At 41.9% G+C, this 7668-nt stretch overlaps 1 long non-coding RNA gene across 3 annotated transcripts; it reads right to left on the bottom strand.

The window, feature by feature from the left end:
- Window positions 1–2244: 2244 nt before the first annotated feature.
- LOC133258326 (uncharacterized) lies at window positions 2245–5994 on the bottom strand. Of its 3 annotated transcripts, none has more exons than XR_009739954.1 (4): window positions 4488–4773; window positions 3485–3705; window positions 2706–2772; window positions 2245–2599 (listed from the first exon to the last, which is right to left on the bottom strand). It is a non-coding gene; the product is annotated as an uncharacterized LOC133258326 (long non-coding RNA). The 3 variants fall into 3 exon arrangements; XR_009739949.1 differs by lacking the exon at window positions 4488–4773 and adding an exon at window positions 5898–5994 and having other exon boundaries at window positions 2246–2599; XR_009739955.1 differs by lacking the exons at window positions 3485–3705; window positions 4488–4773 and adding an exon at window positions 5898–5977 and having other exon boundaries at window positions 2248–2599.
- Window positions 5995–7668: the final 1674 nt, after the last annotated feature.

Genomic DNA, 7668 nt, shown 5'->3' with positions numbered 1-7668 from the left:
AGGAACACTTTTTGCACATATTCCACATTTACATTTCAAAAGTGCATTTTGAAGATACCTACCAAACACTAAATCACAGATAGAAACCCACAGCCTCCTAGGTAGACAGCAAGGTCAGGCGAAGGGCACTGGGAGGGAAGTTAGGAGACCTGTGTCTCCTTCCAGGCATGCCCCAAACCAGCTGAGTGACCATAAAGAGTCCCTTGACCTCTCTGGATCTCCATTTCTCAATTTGGACTTAAGATAGCTCCAATTCCTTTCCAATTCTAACATTCTTTGACTATCATGAGGATTTTGCCCATGGTGACCTTAATGTCAACAACAAGTGTAGGGAATAACATTTACAATTCCAATCATTGCATTGTCTTAACTCCTGCTCCATCTTACTTCTCTTTATGCTTCAAAATATACTGTCAGTCTTTCATCATTGCACAAGCCCGAACACACACTTCAAGAAAAGGATAAAATCATGCTGTGAGAATGATACAGTGTTTCATCTGATGTATTGAACACAGCCATATTTCAGTGCTAATTATGAAATAGCAAACGTAAATGGCTGTGTCCCTCCCTGAGTCTGCTGGGCCCACATTACACTTCCCTCTAAGGTAAGTGTGGATTCCATACAAACCCATTCTCCTCCACCCTCTCCTGGCCAGAAGACAGTAACCCCCTTAAGCTCAAGAGCACAACTCCAAAGAAAAGGTGCAATTTAATTCTTAGCCTGAAACACAGCCCATTTGGAAGGACACCAGTCACTAGGGTATTGTTAGTGCCTTGAAATGGCCAGCAGGGATTGCTGACTCTGCGAATCTCACTCCAAAGGCAGGAATTCTATTTGAATTACTAACATAACAGATGTTTGCTAGGACCCACCATGCAGTCTGCATACACAGTTATGCTAATTTGGCACACTCCTCTTCCAGTTAGCTCTGAGCCATTAGAGCACGCAGCTAGTAGGTCCTTCTGTCTAACTAATAATTGCCTATTATTGATATTAATTAACATTTTTTGCACCTTTCCTTGGTTTTGACCTAGTATCTGTTGGTAGTCTAATCACTGTGGCCTATTAAAAGTCAAAATACAGGGGCCTATAGTAGTCACAAGCCATTTATCAAAACGCAAACAAGGCCAATTAAACAGGCAGCCAGACAGTTGTCTTGATTTGCTGCTGACTATTTCTTGATCACCATTATAAATTGCTAATAGGGCAGAAAGCGCTAAGCGGGGAGCATCTGTGGGGGGCTGGTTATTGCTCACTCCCCGCCTGGTGACAGGTGAGAGAGAGGCTAGTGATGGTCTTATTGATGTGAACTGCCCATCAGTTGGTAGTTATTGTTAAAGTTCATGATGCTACAGCTGATCCCATCCTGCCGAGAGTCAATCAAATTAATTAGAGCTAGAAATTCTTCTTTATTATTTAAGAGCATGGGTACAGAAAGAAGTCCTGTAATTTGGATCCAAAGGCAATGACGGAAAAAAAATCTTCATGTAGTACAGTGTGGAAAAAAAAATCAGATATTGCTTCTTCCATTATTTATAATAAGGGCTGTGGCTAAAGGTTTTTATAGGCACAGATCAAGAGATCATAATAGAAGCATATTGACAGATTTTTTTTCTGCAATACTCCAAGGAACTGGCTGTAGCAGGAAAATATATCAAAACCTTATCATCAGAGCTGAGATCTTCTGTGAAAAATCAATAAAGAGTTATACATGGTTTGAGTTTAAACAGTTCTCTGTAGTCATTTAAACATAGTGCATCTGTACAGCTTTTTACCTCTAGAGACCAAGGTAACCTAGCAACCAGAGGGCTTAAACCGATTAACTACAAATGAAGTACTGTACACCTATCAAAGCAATTGTTCATCGTTGCCTTTGTTGCAGAGACTAAGCTAATTGAACATGATACAGTATGAAGATAATTAACACCCATGAGTTTGTTAATTGCCTGTTAGCACTACAACACAGTCTCTTGGTTTCTTTTTAACTGTCTCCTTTGTAACCTCTTACTTTCCTTAAAATGGTGCAGGACCTGTTTAACTGGCAATGATATCTTGGAGTTTATTAACCCTTTTTAAATTTAGAAGAAAAAAAAAAAAGCCCTGTCCTAATGAAGCATATTGCATGTGCTTGTTTTTTTTTTTTTTAAATTTTATTTTATTTTTAAACTTTACATAATTGTATTAGTTTTGCCAAACATCAAAATGAATCCACCACAGGTATACATGTGTTCCTTGTTAAATACAAGCTCTCACTTTGTCTATTTTCCCAAGACTAGGAATTTGTTTTACAGATACTGTACAAACTATGTTTATTTTTTTTTTGCTAATTTATTTCAAGCAATTTAGCCATTACAAATGCTCTAAAAAAAAAATGGTTTTAGGAGTTGCCTTTATTACTCAGCTGCTCTGCTTTTGAGAGTGAGCGATAAACGTCTTTGAGGGTTGGCATATTAATTGAAGGCAGCATCTGGTCAGCAGCTGACCGGCTCCAGTTGTCCTGCTCCAACCGAGCGAGAGAGAAAGAAGCTTTGCCGGTTCTATTTGCCAAGCTCTCTGTGTCCTCGCAGCCGTGGACTAAGAACTCGCATTTTATCTCTGCTGGATCACCACATGGATGCCAGAAAATCAATTGGGCAGGAAAATCTGTTAATCTAAAGTGATTTCAATCTAAGAAATCATTTAAAATAAAAATTTCTATCATTACCTTTTTGGAAAAGCACTTTTTTCCCTCAAGTCTAACTGGACGTGTCATGATAATACCTCAAAATGACCTATCACAAGAATAATTCAAAGTCAATAGAATTGCCTAGCAAGGAACAATTTGATTTTGGGGGAAAAAATAGGGCATCTGATTACAAGCTTAAGAGGAAATGGAAAACCCTGATGCTGTGTGACTAGAAACAATTAACACACTCAGACCCAGGATACACACCCAACACTCAAGATGGGATTTTCTCCTGTTGAGAAGGAACACCTTGGCTCTGTCACAATTGTTTAACATGGATTTTCCTGGATGATCCTCTGTGTTTTTCATTACTGTGTCGTGGTTAATATCTGCTGGTAAGTCAGTCCCAGGAGGGCCACTTCTAGTGCCCAATTACAAGTTCTATCATCAATCATAAGTGTTATTTGTTCAACAAAATGAATTGCTAATTAATAACTGATGAGCATTATGGCCTTGAAGACTATAATACTATTAATTATGGTTGGCATGAAAGGGGTCTACCTGGCACATTTTCACCACAATTAGCCTCAGAAGCTTTATGGGAATATGTCTATGAAGACAACCAAAGAAAGGCCTGGCTTTCCTCCCTCTCCTGCATAAAGACTGGCAAATAGCACTGTCTCTTGTAAGGATCCCACCAAACCAACTCCAGCATCCCAACAATGGTTTTCTATCACCATGACTTGTATGAGAAACTTGACGTGGCAAAGAGAACCTCACAGAGGCTGACAGCACAGAATGTAGCCCCACGTGCTCACCAGCATCCTGCTGAAATGCCGCAGCAGGTGACGCAGCCACAGCATGGCAACTGGAATGTGGCTGCTGGCTTAATTTGAGGTTCAGTGGTTGCCCCGTTTGTGTTCTGAGCTCTGGTGCAGGTACACAGCAGCTAAATCACTTTAGCAGGCAGCTGGTGGGCCAGGACTGCTTGCATTTACTCACAGTCAGAAGGGAATACATCATCGTTCACCTTGATGACCTTCAGATCAGAGATTTAAAGAGGAGAAGCTAAGAAATGCCCTCTTGCCGATGGCTGAGTAAGGAAAAAACAGTTCCTTTGAAGAATAAACATGCAAAAAGCCTAATAATAATGCTATGAAACTCTGTGGAAGTAGAACAAATGCACTCCCCCTGTGCTCTGAATCTATCTTGTTTCTGCACTTAAAGCCCAGAGTGAACAAACAGGGGAGGGTGATAAAACACTACAAAGACTTTTAAAAGTTATATGACTAATAGAAGGGAACAATGCTTATTTTTCTCCTGACTGGGTGTACAGGCTCCAGAAGGTAAAAAGCTCATTAAATAGTTACATGGATAATTCTGTAGTTTGGACCATCACTTCAGATTTAGTGCTAAATGGATTCTGGAAAATAAGCTATCTGCATGGATCAAATTAACTGGAGAATTAGACAAGTGTTCTCTTTGTGCTGGGTAATCAGAATAGCAACTCTCTCATTATTGCAATTAAAAATATTTGCAGGTTCAAATTATACAAATATCTTCCCTCGCCATTCTGCCAAACTGTCCAGAATGCACCCCCTTTTCCTAGGCAGGTACACATGTCCTGAGAGGGGAAGAAAACAGGTGCACCTCCCTCCAGATGGTACAATCATTGGTGTATGCTATTTTTAGCTTTACAAAATTAAGAGTTAAGAAGGTTGGTAAAGTGAAGGAAATGTCCACAAAACAGCCTGATTAGGCAAAGTATTCCTGCAAGTTGCCACCACTCTTCTCTGTCGATAAACGGTCACAGGAGCACACCTGGTTGGGAAGGGCTCATCAGCAGTCAGGCTGGTAGACTATGTCTACAATGGCCAGGACAGAACAGCATAGATATGCCAATAGGTTGATGGTGATATCTGCAAATGACAGTAGAAATCTTTGCAAGGAAGGGAGAGAACAAAGGAGGTGTGGCGAGTTCAGTGTGTGTGGGAAAGAAAGAATGGAGGGTGGGCAGGCAAGGCACCTTAAATTTCAAACAGGCTCCACCACTGACTACATTCAGAGATTTGAACCAATCATTTAGTCCAACTGAGTCTGTTTCCACTTGTGTAAAATGGGAATATTGATATTTATTCTGCTTATCTTACAGATTCATAAGGAGGATCCAATGAATAATACATCTGTGGCTTTTGCTTTGAAAGCACTATTGAAAACCATAAAGACAGTTATCTAGAGATATGAGTTCTAATAATTATATTTGTTTGCTTCTTGCCCATTTCAACAGTTATCTCAAACGCTGGTGACTCAGATTGGAAAGAATCTGCCTGCAATGCAGGAGAAGTGGGTTCAATCCCTGAGTCAGGAAGATCCCCTGGAGAAGGGAATGGCTACCCACTCCAGTATTCTTACCTGGAGAATTCCATGGACTGAGGAGCCTACTGGGATACAGCCCATGGGGTCACAAAGAGTCAGACATGACTGAACCACAACACTTTCACCTCAGACAGACAAGGTTCCAAAAGCCATAGAAGGAATTTTGTCCACCAAACCCTAAATTTCAGAACTACAGAGTGAGTAGTGACTGACAGGCCACTGAAGCTTGTATGAGAAGGGATTTTGTTTCCTTATATTAAATATCAGGCAAGGATACTTGAGCTACAAATAGCCATTTCTAGTGATCACACCTAAAACTACTGCTATAGCAAACTCAAGCTTGAATGTGCATGGTAACCATGTGAAGAAATGAAGGCAGCTGAAAGTCTACGGTAGGTATGGAATGGGGCCTCAAACCTGCATTTTTACTGGGGAGTTCAGGTCCCTCACACATGAGTTTGGGTAGACTCCAGGAGTTGGTTATGGACAGGAAGGCCTGGCGTAGTGCGATTCATTGGGTCGCAAAGAGTCGGACACGACTGAGAGACTGAAATGAACTGAACTCAGGTCCCTCTGAGGCAGGTGTGTCCACGGCTCCCAGGTGAGAGACACCAGGTCCCACAGACTGCGACCCAGGAAGACTGCTGCTGCCATTAGGTGACAGAGGCAGGATGGGGAGATGTTCACTGCCACCTCAAGACCAGGAGTTGGCCAGAAAAGTGGCCTTGGCCAGGGTTCTGGGGCCCTGCAAAACACAGCTCCCAGCCAGCTCGCTAGGCCCCCCAGCTCACCTGCTGACGCCAGGCTGGGTGAACCGGAAAGCTCCCTGGGAGAAGGCTGGGATCTGCCTCTTACCTCACTCTCTGATGACCACCATTCTGCTGACTGTTGACTGATTGGGCCCACTAATGTCATTCCCTGACGATTGGTTGCTTATGGGAGGGGCCTATTGTGCTACTGACCAATGGCTGAGCAGGACCATTAACGGTCACTCTCTGGCAGCTGCTCACTTGGGGGAGGGGCCCACTGTGGTGCTGACCAATGGCTGAACAGAACTACTAACAGTCCCCACCACTAACTGTTGCCTGGTTGGGAGGGGCAGTGCTGGTAACCAAGCAAAGCACCAGCCACGCTAAAGGCTGTTCATGGCCTGGCTCTATTACAGTCTCACAACAAAGAAGGTGGGGAGCCACCCCAGGAGCAGGTGTAGATTCTGGCAGCCTGGAACAAGGCACTTATGAGCCACTGCTTCCTTGTGATCAATCCTTTTCTTGTTATTTGCTTAACTTTTGAAAAAAAAAAAAAAAACCCTAGACTATTTGTAAGGGGTAAATATTCCTTTATTATTAAATAAAACATATCATTTGATATTTTATATACAGGTATTCCCTAAAACAGCTTCCCCAGTGGCTCAGCGGTAAAGAATCCACCTGCAATGCAGGAGATGCAGGTTCAATCCCTGGGTCAGGAAGATCCCCTGGTGGAGGAAATGGCAAACTACTTCAGTATTCTTGCCTGGAGAATCTCATGGACAGAGAAGCCTGGTGGGCTATCGTCCAAAGGGTAGCAGAGTCAGACATGACTGAGCAACTGAACACAGACACACATTCCCCAACATTGTGTTCCATGGAATGTGAGATGTTTACAACAAAGCTCTTCTGAGGACACATGAGTGTGGAGAATAGTGTAGGACTTCCCAAGGCTTTCATAATGTTGATGAGCTTTGCAATTCTCCAAGAGAACATGCGGGAACCAGTACTTCCCATATCTATTTGGTTACAGAACTTGCTAAGGAAGTCTGAACAGGGAAAATGTCTAATCCAGTGAAACAAAAAAATGGAAATTCTGCCTTAAAGGAAATATAAATGAATTGTCTAATGTGATCTTTCTGCAATCACGCACTAAAATGGAAATTATCACCATTATCATTTTACTGAAGTGAAAACTGAGGCTCAGAAGACTCCATGTCCAGTGGTCTGGATACGAAAGCTCAGTGAATCCCAAATAAGTTAAATAAAAATAAATCCTCCTTTAGAAACTATGGAACATCAAAGACAAAAAGAAGATCTGAAAAGCAGGCAGAGAGAAGAGACAGATTACCTTCAAACAAGTGGTAGTTCACCTGACAGCTAAATGAACAAGAGACATGATAGTAATCAGGAAACAGTAGAATAACATCACCAATGAGCTGCAAGAAAATAATAGTCATCCTGGAATTCCATATTCATTAAATCATCTTTCAGATCAGAGTAAAATGAGGACTGTCACTCAACAGACTCTGTCTAAAGGAATTTAAAAGATGTAATTCAAGCAGAAGGAAATTGATTCTGCACACAAAAAGACAGTATTCGCAAATAAAATGGAAAATATGTAAGTGTACATGAATATTGGCCCAAGGAATTTCCTGGGAAATGACTGTGAGTCTGAGATTTGTATGCAGGAGGATTTTGAGAGCGTTTTCTAGGGGGCAACATCTGTTGGTGAGTAAACAAAGCAAAATTGGCAGAGAAAGGAGTGAACTGTGATGTAGTCACAATAAAACATCATCTGATCCCACAGAGAGCTCTGGTGTTGTCTCATCTCTCGAGGAGGGGGCCTTTATCCCACCACATATACACACTGACCA

This window comes from Bos javanicus, chromosome 2 (assembly GCF_032452875.1).
Source record: "Bos javanicus breed banteng chromosome 2, ARS-OSU_banteng_1.0, whole genome shotgun sequence".
Classification (NCBI taxonomy): domain Eukaryota; kingdom Metazoa; phylum Chordata; class Mammalia; order Artiodactyla; family Bovidae; genus Bos; species Bos javanicus.
This window is presented reverse-complemented; position numbering and strand designations above follow the sequence as displayed.